The sequence below is a fragment of the Halichoerus grypus genome, chromosome 11 (assembly GCF_964656455.1).
Source record: "Halichoerus grypus chromosome 11, mHalGry1.hap1.1, whole genome shotgun sequence".
NCBI lineage: Eukaryota > Metazoa > Chordata > Mammalia > Carnivora > Phocidae > Halichoerus > Halichoerus grypus.
In genome coordinates, this window is record NC_135722.1 from 86,403,701 (window position 1) to 86,418,557 (window position 14,857).

A 14,857-nucleotide genomic window follows, 5' to 3' on the forward strand; every position below is an offset into this window, starting at 1 on the left:
CAAGCTGACAGGTCAGCCTGGAGGACCGGAAAGGGCATGGTCTCTCGAGTCCCACATACCTGGGTTTAAAATCAGTTCCAATGTTTACAAGCTCTGCAGAGCAGCCTCCTTACCTTCTCTGAGGCAATCACTTTCTATGCAAAACGGGGACACAAATACACACAGTTTGTATGAAAGAAGAGAAATAACATATGCAAAAGTGCTGGCAGAGCGGGCGCCTGGGTGGCTCAGTCGTTAAGCGTCTGCCTTAGGCTCAGGTCATGATCCCAGGGTCCTAGGATCGAGTCCCACATCGGGCTCCCTGCTTGGCAGGAAACCTGCTTCTCCCTCTCCCACTCCCCCTGCTTGTGTTCCTGCTCTCGCTGTCTCTCTCTGTCAAATAAATAAATAAAATCTTAAAAAAAAAAAAAAAGTGCTGGCAGAGGCCTTGGCCCTTTCCTTCCCTCACTCTTCCCTTTGGGAGTCTTCTTTCTCCATCTCCATGGATCCGGAGAAGGGGATGCCAAATTGCTAATGAACCAGGCTAAAGGGGAACAGCTCTGCCTAGAGCAGAAGACAACCTCTAAAAGTACCTTCTAGCATTAGATCATAAATCTGTCTTATGTTGAAACTGTATTTGTGGGCTGTTAGCTCTGTTAAGAGTGTATCTTACTGCTTTATCCTGCATTCAGCACTCACTATGCACAATAATGAGCTGCTTTGTAACTTAGGCAATATTGGGCATGAAGAAATTAATCAGGAATTCGCCAGAATTCTCCAATCATCTGAAATGAATCAGTAATTCTCAGTAATCAGTAATTCTCTGGCAAACTACATCCACAGGCCAAATCCAGCCAAGCGCTTCTTTTTGTAAATAAAGTTTTATTGGAACACAGCCATGCTCATTTATCCACATATTATCTATGGCCGTTTTCACACTACAAAGCCAGGGTTGGACTGCAAGGGCTGAAATATTTACTATCTGGCCCTTTATAGAAAATTACCTATCCCTGCTCCAAAAGAAAGTACAGATAAATTGAATTGTTACAGTTCAAGTTCTCCAAGATGTAGGCTCTGAGAAAGAGTTTAGGATTCAGGGTGTTAAACAGGGAATGCCTCTGGGATCCACATCTCTGGAAGGGAGAGAAAGGAAGCAGGAGTGGGCACAGGGAAAAGACCAGCTGTGATGCAGGTCCAGCAGCTTCAGTCAACTCCACAGGGAATGCTGGAGCAAATAACCCCTTAGAGTTGGCCTGAATGGGCCCAAATAGCTGCACTTTTACCCTCTGCCTTGATCGGTCATTGGAAGTGGGCAATCCCCTGGAATGTGTGCCTGTGGGTGAGGCAACTCCCAAAGGGGCTAAGGGCTGGAGGCTGTCTATTGACATCATTCCCAGAACCGAGGGCAACAAATCCTCCCTTGCATCTCCATGCCCAGCACAGCCACCCAAGCTTTCTTTTTTTTTGTTTTTTAATATGGAATGCTTCACGAATTTACGTGTCATCCTTGTGCAGGGGCCACACTAATCTTCTCTGCATCATTCCAATTTTAGTAAATATGCTGTCAAAGCGAGCACCACCCAAGCTTTTTTAAAAGTTTTCTTCCACCACCTTCCAGAAGTGCCCCCCGCCTCTACACCAGGGAGTCAGGTGTCTTCTAAACTTCCAAGGGAAGTGGTAGGTGTCATCAGTGGGACACAAAGTCAAAGTGGACACAGGGTGTTCAGAATAACAACTAAAATATCACCTTAAATTTATTCCCAGTAATATTCTTGAAAAACTTTATGTCCGTAAGCTTTATTGGAAATCACAGAGAAACAGGCTATGCATCAATAAATGCCATTCTCAGGAAAAGTGGACTTTCTATCCCTATCAGAATAACACCCAGATTTTTTGATAGAATGGTGATATCTAAAATATATAATGTATATAAGATATAAAATGTTCTATATAAAAAATATAAAATGAGAGATAAGGTAGAAAATGTCACTGCTTATTAGTGCAACAGCACAAGAGCAAGAGATTTTGAGTCTACAAACCTAGGTTCAGTTCTCCACCTGCCACTTACTCTCAACAATCCCTTTACCCTCCCAATGTGTTTGCTCATCTATAATATGGGACTATGATACTCTATCCACCTCACAGTGTTCTCGCAGAATCAGAAGAAATGATATATGTGAACCAGTGATGAAATCTGGAAAGTTCTCAAAAAATATTTTTTGTCTATGTCTTCTGTAACACCTCCTTCATTGCTATCTTGAAGTTCTATTCAAATATTTAATTGCTTTAGTTATTCTTTTTTTTAGTTCTTCTCTGGTCTTACCAAGTATATCATCAATATTTTGTCATACACAGAACAGGTATTTTAAACGATTTTTTTTTTTTTGTATTTTAAAAGATTTTTTATTTGCTCTTGGTCTACCTATGTACATAAATATACATGCACACATGTATATATACATACAGATACCAGCCCCATACGATATTTCCTTCCCAAGACAAAGATCCCAGAGAATAGATAAGCATTGATATTCACAACTTTTGGCAAAGGATGTTCGAGAAAATACCAGTGAACATTCAAAGTCCTACCTCTTAATAGTCCTGCCCCCACTGACATCACATAGGGTCTCACCTACTCCTGGGAGCCCACTGATTGGCCTAGCATAGTGAGGTTTTGTCCCACCATGTTTTCCTGAGCTATAAGTGGCCAGGTATACTACAGTAAGATCTAGGGCTTCACTCCATTTTGTCTTGTGTCTCAGCTGGCACACCTGTTCTGTCAATGAGTCATTTTCCTTTCTGCATTTCTTCTTTTCTCTTTCAGACTATCTCCTCACTCCATGAATGCACATAATATTTTATATATATATATATATATATATATATATATATATATATATAATTTGTTTTTGTTTCTTGGCTTGCATTAGCCAAGGGGAAAAGAGCACCATAGCAATAGGATAACCAGCATTACTCAGGCTCTGCCCACTTCTATTTAACCTGTCAAAATCTCCATTTATAATGAAAAGTCCTGTATAACTGGTTATGGAAGTCCTTAGAAAGTGCTTGCTTACTGCTGTATTCCCTGGCCCTCTCAGCTACTATGGGGCCCGTTTATTTTCTTTCTCTTCTGCCCTAAGTTTGTAAAGCTCCATGAAGGTGTCTTGGCTCTGCTCGTGAATACCTGGTGAAGTCCTTCTGGGCCAAAGTCACCAACAAGGGGTGGATGTCAGTGATGTTGCAGTCTAACCTGAGGGGAATTGCTCCCCACAACCTGTTACAAAAGCAGGACTGTCTGCTCCTCCTCAGTCTCTTAAGACTTTCATCCCAGCCCTCTTTCAACTTCATGTCCTTCATTGTTTCTTTCAGTTGCAGTCCCCTCTCCCCTGTCCTTAGCAATCAGAGGCAGGTCCTGCAGTGGAGGGATTGGCCCTGGACAGCTGTCTGAGTTTCAAACTCCATTCACTTCAAAGAACGAACCTCCTCACAGACACCTGCGGCACCATCAGTGGGCCAGGCACACTCACCCGGGCTCTGGCTTCCCTCACAAGAACGCTGGGTCCTTGCTGCTGCGTGTGCCCACCCAATCAACAAACATTTGTTGAGCAACTACACTGGCAGGCCCAGCATCAGACAGTGCATAACTGAAACCCTAAAGGGGTATGCCTTTATACTTCTAGGGCCTCTTCCTTTACCTAGGCATTCAGTCATTCGATGAGGATATTTAGCAGCTACAATGAAAGAGACATTAAACCCTGTGTGGTCAAAGATGAATAGAACACAGTAGCTGTTGCCTTCACTGGGCTTATAATCTAGTAGCAGATATAGAAAGTTCACAAATAACCATAATACAAAGCAAAATACAGTAAATGCTATAAGAGGGGTACAAAGTGTTTCTGGTATTCAGAAAAAGAAAAGTGCACTTATTAAGCACTTTCTATTGCTCGGGCATCTCTAAATCCCAGAGAGAGAAGGAGGGAGAGAGAATAGTGTGTATGTGTGAGTATATTTATAAGATGCATATTATAAATACTTAATGGTGTATACATAATTTCCATTTGAAGTTTATTACATCTCATTTTGCAGATGAGCATCTCCCTCTCAAAGTGATTCAGTAACTTGCTCAGAAAAGGATCTCTGTCAACAGGAACATCTGGAAAGTTTTAATAAAACCAGTATCATCTCAGCTGGTTCTTAAAGGTTTGGTGGAATTTTAATTCATATGTATGATTTTTAGTACAAAAGTAATACGTTTTCGTTGTGGAGATTTTAAAAATATAGGAAATCACAAACATGCAAGTTAAAAAAAAAAACCATAAATCCCACCACCCCAATATAAAAACACCATTAACATTTTGGTGCATATCCTTATAAACATTTGTCTACGAATCGCCGCATCTAAAAGAACAATTGGGACTATACTGTTTAGTCACCTGCATTTTTATAAATGCATTTCATTTAATCCTCACATTCCTGCAAAGTAAGGAGTGTTATCAATCCCATTTTCTAAGAATAACTTGTGGGACAGAGAGTTTAGTTTGTCCAAGTCACATTCCAGAACCAAAATGCACATCCCGAATGTCTTTCTCCAGAGTCCATACTCAGCTTCCTCCAGCTGCCTCCCAGCCCATGAGCTATGCCATGGAGATGGCAGGGCATGGAAAGGAAAAGTAGGAATCACTGGGAGGGATTAGTCTTAAAGAAATACATGTAACCTGATTCCAGCCTCCAGACCCCAAGCACACCCTGCCCCACAGACAAGGAAATGCAACCCTGTAGACAACAGTAGAAGAGAGACTTTGAGACGAAGAAGGAACAGTGGGCACATTTCTTCTTGGGACCACTGGGATCCTTGACTGGGATTTGGAGACTGCTTCTATCTAGGGCATAAAGGATGGGGAGAAATTTTTAAATGACTCTAATTTTTCCAGCCTGGGTGGTTGGAAGACGGTTTGTCCCATAACCTGTTTCATAACCTGTTCAATAATATATGTAACCTCTATTAGGCAAAAACTATTCCCTCAATTTAGATTCACCCCTAACTCAGGCCTTTATGCACCGTGTGATCCAGTGAGGTCTCATCAAATCTATAATCCAGGTCACTAAGGAGATCTGACCCTGGCTAAAAATCCATGGGAGCTGGTGTGGGGGCTGGAGCACCTCCTTTGTGCAAGCCCAGGCTTACCCACACTGTGTTTTCCCACAGTGGCTTCTCTGTAACCAGCAGGGTATCTGGAACAGGCACCAGGCTAAAATGCGGTCAAGCAGGATGGTCCCCTCCCCATTCCACACCAAGTGGACTTCAGTTCTGCCCTAGCATGGATGGGAACAACAAGTTTTTGCCAAGAGAAAAGAAGAAATCAAAACATAAAATGTACTTCTTCCCTGGGCTGCATGTTCCTGGCTTGACTTATATCACTTACATAACAGTGATATTATTTTTTAGAACAGCACAGAGAGTTTTAGGCAAGGCCAGAAATGCCAGCCTGGGATTTGGTCCCCTAGAGTTCTGCCACCAAAAGAAAGGGAAGGAACATGGCTGTGTGGGAGTCAGGAATGTCTCTTCTGATTCCAGCGTCCAGGCCCCAGCCACACCCTGCCCCACAGACAAAGAAATGCAACCCTGTAGACAACAGTAGAAGAGAGACTTTGAGACAAAGACGGTATAGTAGGCAAATTTCTTCTTGGGACCGTTGGGCTCCTTGAACCCTTTGCAGGTCTGGCTGACAGTTCATCCTTGATGGAGAAAACAGTAATTCACTGGACAAAGAGTTCTGGTTCAACTACTAGCTGAATACACAGCACCCATCTCCACCATCCACATCCCCCAAGCCCAAGATAATTTGTTTTGTTTATATTTTCTATCAGTTTTTCTAAACCTTACCACGTTCCAGAAATTCACCCTCAGGGAGCTAATTTTTACATAATTGTTCGTTTGTTCTTTTTCTTTCTTTCTTTCTTCTTTCTTTCTTTCTTTCTTTCTCTTTTTCTTTCTTTTTAAATAAAAGCTGCTCTCCATTTCTGGATGACATTTGATGACCTGCATCAGTAGAAAACATTAGCTTTGCCCTTTTTGACTCTGAAAACTTGGCAACAGAGTCAAATTCTCTCCAGGTCTCTCTAGTGTGAAACTTCCTGTAATCCTTTTCCCTAACACATACCACAAATCACTCACACAGATGCTTCAGAGAGAAGGCCAGGCCCTTACACATATCCTACAGAGAGCCTTCTTCAGTCCTGTTTCTTCTAAATTTTTTCAGTTTCTGATCCCGCTTTGCTCTTTCCTCTACATTTTATCACATTGATCAAACCAGTGTGTCCTCTAGTATGTACTGGGACAGATAGTGCCCAATAAATACTGATAGATGGAGTAATTTGAATGAATCTCTACCCATCTTTTCCTTTTTCATTCCTTTTCTTTGTATATCTTTATCACTGACTCCATATTCAATGGGCTTCCAACTGAGCTCTATACCTGCTCACTGAAACTGAGCAACTCAACCCTTACCTATACCAGTGTCTATCACCAATTTTATCAAAAATTTCTTTTTAAAAAAAGATTTTATTTATGCACAAGCAGGAGAAGCAGCAGGCAGAGGGAGAAGCAGGCTCCCTGCTGAGCAGAGAGCCCCATGTGGGACTCAATCCCAGGACCCTGGGATCACGACCTGAGCCAAAGACAGAAGACTGAGCCACCCAAGCATTCCATTATCAAAATGTTCTTAACATAACAAACTTCACTGCACCCATACCAGTGAAAGTCCATTTTCCTTTTTACATTCAGTGGTAAATAATTACTGACTACCTCCCCTGTTCCGGACATTATTCTAACAAAACAGATAAAGTCCCAAATCCAAAGGAGCTTACATTCTAGTAGCAGGAGACCAACAATAAGCAAATAGATAAACCAATAAATAATATGGTCAAAAGAAAAATAAAGCAGAGTCAAGAGACAGAATGATGGGGGTTGGCTAGGCCTTTTCCAAGCCTTAGTGAAAATAATCACTGTCCTATTATTTATCAAATGCCTAAGCCTCTCACTCCTTTGGCAGCAGGCACGGATGCACTGAGATAGTGATCCACAACATCTGTTTCTGCCAACCAACCCTCATAGGGAAGGGTAACAATGTCCACTTTGTAAGGATTGAACGAAGTAGGTAATCCTTGTGAAGTGCTTGATGCAGTGTCTGGTACACAAAGCATACTAAATAAAGGACAGCCAGAAAAAATGGGAGGGAGCGGGAGTCACCTTTGACAAAGGCCATCTCATTTGCGCTAATTTTAGCTTACTCTCCATATTATTTGTGCTTCCTCCAGGCAGCCCATAGCTTTATGAGCAATTGACCCTTGAACTGAGAAGCTGCTCCAGATAAAGACCTTAGCTGGTCTTTACATGACATGATAAATAAATGGCATGGTTTAGAGAGGAATGCAGGCTGAACTTGACAGTAGCTGGTATGTCTCACTTTCCTCTCTGGGGCTTTTCTTCACCCACTGGAACTCACTAGTCATCTGACATATGGGCAAACCTGGAAGTGAGGGAGGTAGTACCCCACGGGGCAACTTGGATCAATGGACACGGGAGCCAATAGATAAGCTACTCTACCTCTGGTTTTAAGGCAGAAGGGTCTGAGGATCATTCTACAGTTTCTCAGAAGCTTCCCCCAAAGGTCGGAGTCTCAGTCACCCACAACAGCGACCAGCTCAGTCATACATCCTGTCTTTCCTTCTTTCCCTATTCAGTGTCGTAGTCCCAACCCAACTCCTGTTCGTTGGAATCACTTCCCAAAATAATTACATAGCCTTCATATCAGGAAGAACTCAGGCTACTAAAACAGGCATGCTATCCATGCAGTGGTCTTTCCTTTCAGATTCTACCTCTTAATATTATACATATTAGATATATAGTGTATATATGAAATTTCCATGATCTCTTCTCTTCTTCATAGCTTTTTCAAGTTAGAAAGTCTCCATTACTGTTTTGTATATGTATGCAAAACCCCAGAATCACATCACTTGTTATAGAAATTCTCTTTCGTCCAAAATGTTTACATTGCCTCCTCTATAGAAGACAAGATCTTAAGTTTTTTCAAGTTGGAAAACTCATCTGGAAGGTTGCAATGAACTTCTGTATTTTAGGGTGCAGACTATCCCTTAATTCTGGAAGCAACATTTTGATGAACATTTGATGAATATATATACACACACATACGCAAATGCTTCAGACTGAGATGTAAAATATTGTTATTTGAGCATATAACTTGAGTATAACTAGCAAAATTATTGACCTGCAGCATGAGATTTTTTTTCCTAAATCTAGATTTAAGCTGTCTTATAACTAAACTTTTTTATTTGCCCTTGGGAAGAAACAAAAAGACAACAGCCTGGAAAAGCAACAAGATGCACCAGCAGAAGTGGAGTGCTGTCCCAGAGTCAGAGACTATCAGATTGCCTGGCTAGAATGGAAGGGTTTGGGAAGAAGCTTCCTTAAGGTTCCAAAAAATTACTTGAGGATGAAACCCTAATAAAATTCTGAACTTCTTGATGGCAGAATAGAGACCTAGACCCTTGTTATTTGGGCATTAATACCTTCTAAATGTGGAAGGACAGAAATCTCTTGATTACCCATTATCCCCAGGACTCCTGCACCCCTTTCTTTTCCCTTCCTCATGAGGACAAGAGAAATCAAGGATCTACCAACTCAAAGTATGTTCTACCATGTCAAGCTTTATAGGTATTTTGTAAGTATTTATTGAGTGAATGGATGAAACTGACCAACCTCTATCAACAAATACAAAACGATCTGAATATTAAGTAAGAAAGCATAAAAAAAGAGAGAGAGAGAGAAAAGGAGTTTTTTTCAACTACTACTCAATTCCCTTTCTAGCATTTCTCAGTGGGCTCTGATAACCATTAGTTCTTTGGTATGCAATTAATGATGGAGTGTGGAGGGAGAATATATGGTAAATGTGTTTGGGAATACTAGTTAAATAGAGTAAAAAGGGCTTTATTGTTGTTAGGATTTTTTAAGTATAGGAATTCTCAGCTTTTAAAACACTAACATATGCTACAAGAGTATATACTATGTTCTGTTTCTGTATGTACGGTTGACCCTTTGAACAACATGGTTTAAACTGCATGGGTCCACTTATATGCAGATTTTTTCAATAAATACAGTACAGTACTGCAAATGTATTTTCTCTTCCCTGTGATTTTCTTGATAACATTTTCTTTTCTCTAGCTGACTTCATTGTAAGAATACAGTATATAATATACATAACATATAAGATGTGTGTTAATCGACTCTTTATGTTATCAGTAAGGCTTCCAGTCAACAGTAGGCTATTAGAAGTTAAGTCTTTAGGGAATCAAAAGTTATAGGTGGATTTTAGACCACACAGGTCAGCATCCCTAACCCTGCATTGTTCAAGAGTTGACTGTATTTAATCATGACCTATTTTTGGAGAAACATCGTACAAGATAGTATTTCTTGGGTATACAGTTCCCTGGAACATACTTTGGGAAACACTGGTTCAGTATTATCCTGATTTCTTTTTGATTTTTGATTCATACTGCATTTTCCTGCCCTTAGACAAAGATCATTCTGTACTCATTCTCCTTACAAATCTTCTTATGTAAGTGTAAATCACTAAGTGTTCCCAAATATCCTCCTTACTTCTGCACCCCAACTTTGAAGTTTAATTTAGGCCTGGACCTCCAAGAGAGAGGTCTTCTCAGACATCTTAATGACTTTCTAAGAGTCTTACAGAGTCCCTTAATTTTAAACCATAACCTATAAAACAAGTTGTTATCTACCCATTCATGCATCAAAAAATATGTACAAAGAAATTTTTATGCTCAAAGCAGCTTGGGGATAAATAGTTATATGACACAGATCCTACCTTAAGGAGTGTATAATTTGATAATAACTGTAACTTCAAATTAAAAGGCTTGGGAATGAAATAAACCTGATTTTGTGGTCTTGGGCAAGTTACTTAACATTTCTATTGGTACCACACCTGTAAAATAGAGATAATTATATCTACTTTCCATCTTTGTCATGTTGATCAAATACAATGAAGTACACAAAAATATCTAGCATAGTGCACATTCTGGCACTAGAAATTTAGTAGCATTAATAGTAAGAGAACACCTTAAAATCTATACAGCAGCATTACCCAGAAAGAGGCCTTGTCCTCAACTGCTTCACTGAAACCTCCAGAAGCTGCCCAAATCACTGAACTCTGAGCATGCCCTGGGGAAGTGCTACCACTTGCACCACTATACACCCTCCACCCCTTGCACTCTTTGCTAGTTGAGGCAATGGTGAACCAAAGAGGAAGTTGCCTTTAGCCAAGACTAGCTGGTTAGTCTCTCCAGTCCTCTAGCCTGGCCCAACCTTTGTGGTCTGGCCTGGTTCTCACAGTTATTTTCAACAAATTTTCACAGTATTAGTAGGGCATTTTTTGTCTTTATCTATTTTGAACAAATGAGTGAACTTAGGCTCTGAAAAAATAAATGCCTTGGCCCAGATCACCCTGCTAATAAGTGGCAAAGCTAAAATGACTCTATTTCATGAGGTCAATAGCACATAAATAACAAGAGAAAAGGTGGAAGGTTAAGAGGCGATTGCATTAATCCAGGCAAGGGGTGGGCCATTGCTAGAATGGAATGGAGAAGAAAGGAAATAATGAAAAACTAAAGTCGACATTTTTGACAGTGGAAAAACCTGAGAATCTTACAGTATCTGTTAACTTCCAGCCTTTCCCCCAACTACCTCCTCCCTTATCCTCAAAAGGAAAGCACATCCTAGCTAACAAATACACGCACAGAGACATCCATGCTTGATTCAGCTTTCCACTGCCAAATAAAAACGTTAGTTATATTGATTTTTACACAAGGTCTGCCTTCAAAGAGTTAAAAATCAGAAGGGGAAAAGAGAGAGACCACATATAGGACATAAAGTCAAAGTGTTCTGTCATACACAACCTGGTTACCTAGATTCCATGGTTAGATCTGCCATTAAATAGTTATGTGACCTTGGGTAAATCGCAGAACTTCCACTGGATCACATTGTCTTCACTCATCACTCATTCATTCATATATTCAATAAATATTTTTTGGTTGCTTACCAGGTACCAATACAACAGTAAGCACCAAGAATACAAATGTCCCTGAACTCAAGGAGGTTAGAGGCAAACAACCAGATAATTCCAATTCAACAGATTCCTCTTCCTCACCCCCATGACCAGTCAGTCACCAACTCCTACCCTTTTTAGCTCCAGAACATATCCTGAATCCACTCGTTTCAGCCCCTCTCCACTACCATCCTGGTCGAAGCCAGCCAGGGCTCATGAACTCAGGTTTGACTGACTCCATCGCCCAAGCAGAAGCCTGATGAGCCAGAGGAAGGTTCAGCTGTGGTTAGCCATCCTTCCTCGGAGCCCTGCCTGCTGCAGGAGTGAGACCAAGTCTTCTGGGCAACCAGCACATTGTATGCATAGTCAAGGAGGCCAAGAGCCTTAAGAAGGACATCCTTCGATGCTTGAACATGATATTAGCATTCCAAAGAAACCACAGATTATTAAAAATCACATTATGCACATAATTGTTTCAAAGGGAGGGGAAGTGAGAAGCCAGAGAGTTTAAGTATCACAATAACAAAGTTATGTTTCCTGCAGGAATTTTAATAATAAAAGTGTTTTTAATAGCTTTAAGTGTTTAGCTATAAAACCAGTACATCATTATGTAAATCCAGTCTTTGATGATTCTGGCTTTTCTGCTCAAGAAGAATAGCTGTTCTTTTTTCGATCATATCATAGCTTTTTATCATTCTTTTGAATGGAAAACAAAACACAAACCGCTCAAACAAAGCACATCACCTCCCCACATACAAACCCGGTTCCCCAGCAGAAACGAAAACTTGCCTCAGTTTCCCGGTCTGTAAAATGAGGATATTTAATAGGATCCACTTTAAAGAGTTATAAATAGGGTTGTATTGGTTAATATTTGTAACATGCTTGGAGGAGTGTCCAGCATACAGCGTATGCTGTATAAGTGGTGTTAAATTACATTAATTACTAGATAGATAAGTTATATTATATCTAATTCCTGTTATGAAAATACTTGATGTGGGAGAACTGTCAAAAGCAAAAAATTTAATAAAATAAAAGGGAAAGGGTAGGAAATGAGTCTATCACAGCACAGCACATAAGCTATATAAAAGAGGACATCAGAATGAGATTCCCTCTAGAGATAAAGTATATTAGAGACCAAATATGCATATTCCTGAATAAGTGTGTTATGTGCACATATACATATATCTACATACACCTACATGCATCAGTATATAACTCCTAACTGTCCTACTTAAAACCAGAGTCTGAATCAGAGACAAAAATGAGAAATTCATTAATTGTGCCCTACTTTTCTCTATAATAACACACAAGAGGTTACAAACCTCAAATTGGGTCCAGTCCCAGAATTTGGTCAGTAAATTGAAAACAATAAGAACATAAAATGACTGAGATTCTCCATCTGCAGAAATAAACCACTCAGGAGATGGTTGTAAATGTGCTGTTGATGGGAGTAGGGCTTCTCCCCATTTTCCGTCAAGGAGAACAGGATGCTTCACAAATTTAATTAAGGACACCAGAGTCTCCCCCAAGTCCAATCAGAGTGACCCCAAGGTGCCTCCCCAGGAAAACAAGTTAGAATGTGGTTTATGGTAACCTACTCAGATGAATTGCAATGAATCTGAGGTAATGTTGTGTTGTCATAACAGAGCGGGGGGGGGGGGGGGGGATGTTCCACAGGAGTCAGGAAACTGAAAGCCGAGCAGTGAAACTCTGAGTGTCTCCACCACTACCCAGGGCTCTGTTTCTAGATCATCAGTATTGTAGGATTGAAGCATCCCTCCAAGACAGCCAGTAACCTTTGGTCTAATTAAGATCTCCAAGGAAAATGGAAACTGTCCTTCAGTGTCCTCAGTGGCGGGCCTTGCAAAGATGAGTGCCCTCTCTTGGCTCCCTAACCAGAACCTCCCCTGCTGTAAATTTAAAAATTTAATTGGTAAAAGAGCCAATTCTGTAGACAGACTGCCTGAGTTTCAATCCTGGGTTTAACCTTTAATGGTTGGAAGACACAGAACAAATCATTTAGCATCTTTGGTCTCAGCTCCTCACTGATAAGGGGATAACAAGAGTCCCTACCTCATGGGCTGTTGGGGGAGATCAAAATAGAATAATCCAGAAAATATACTTTCTATTTTGTGCCCAATAAATGCTAGCAATTTTTATTATTGGTTACTGTATTGTTATTGTTGGTCTGGTTAAATCCTGACTGATCATCATCATTCTGTTTGAACACCTGTGGGTAAACCACTGAAATCAAATATTTTTTTCTTTTTTTTTTATTTAAATTCCAGTTAGTGTAATATTAATTTCAGGTGTACAACATAGTGATTCAACAATTCCACACATCGCCCAGTGTTCATCACACTTAATCCCCATCACCTATTTAACCCATCCCTCCACCTACCTCTCTTCTGGGAACCATCAGTTTGTTCTCTATAGTTAAAAGTCTGTTTTTTGGTTTGCCTCTCTCTCTTCTTTTCCCTTTGCTCATTTGTTTTGTTTCTTAAATTCCACATATGAGTGAAATCACATGGTATTTGTCTTTCTCTGACCAACTTATTTCACTGAGCATAATACTCTCCAGCTCCATCCATGTCATTGAAAATGGCAAGATTTCATTCTTTTGATGGCTGAGTAATATTCCACTATATATATCACATCTTTCTTATCCATTCATCAGTCAATGAATACTTGGGCTGCTTCCATAATTTGGCAGATAATGCTGCTATAAACATCAGGGTGCATGTGTCCTTTTGAATTAGTATTTTTGTATTCTTTAGGTAAATACCTAGGAGTGCAATTGCTGGATCATAGGGCGGTTCTATTTTTTTATTTTTTGAGGAGACTTCATACTGTCTTCCAGAGTGGCTACACCAGTTTGCATTCCCACCAACAGCACAAAAGTGTTGGCTTTTCTCCACATCCTCATCAACACCTGTTGTTTCTTGTGTTGCTGATTTTAGCCATTCTGACAGGTGTGAGGTGATACCTCATTGTAGTTTTGATTTATATTTCCTTGATGATGAGTGATGTTGAGCATCTTTTCATGTGTCTATTGCCCATCTGTAGATCTTCTTTGGAAAAATGTCTGTTCATGTCATCTGACCATTTTCAATTGGGTTATTCATTTTGGGGGTGTAGAGTTTTATCAGTTCTTTATATATTTTGATACGAACTCTTTATCAGATATGTCATTTGCAAATATCTTCCCCCATTCTATAGGTTGCCTTTTAGTTTTGTTGATTATTTCCTTCACTGTGCAGAAGCTTTTTATGAAATCAAAGTTTTGATCTGAAAAGTTAATCAAGAGCCTTAATCTCCATTGGCCTTAACAGGATTCTTCCTTATAACTGTTAGCAACAATGTTAATATTGCTAACATTAATGTTAAGAATGATCTTGTATGCACAGGAATAAGTAACACTTTTTTAAATAAATGCATTGCTATATAAAATATCTAATGTTACAGAACTATCCTCAATTGCCTCCCAGGAACCTAGACCCAGTCAATGTTTTCCTATATTAGAAATGGTTGGGACTTGAGAGGTAAACTCTCTGACTTTATTTTACAGTTGAGAAAACTGACAACGAGAAAAAGTAGACTTTCTTTTCTTTTCTTTTCTGATTCATGGTCAAATGCTCATTGCCCTGTGCCCTCCAAGTTCACAAATCATTGACAACACAGCAGACCTGGAAAGAGAACTGCTGAGCCGTGGACATGAATTCAGAACACTCCAGCTTGAA

General features: G+C 40.0%; 1 non-coding gene across 1 annotated transcript; it reads right to left on the bottom strand.

Moving 5' to 3' along the window:
* Positions 1-1,449: 1,449 nt before the first annotated feature.
* On the bottom strand, positions 1,450-1,556 carry LOC118531992 (U6 spliceosomal RNA). Its single transcript, XR_004915492.1, has one exon. It is a non-coding gene; the product is annotated as a U6 spliceosomal RNA (small nuclear RNA).
* Between the last annotated feature and the right edge of the window lie 13,301 nt (positions 1,557-14,857).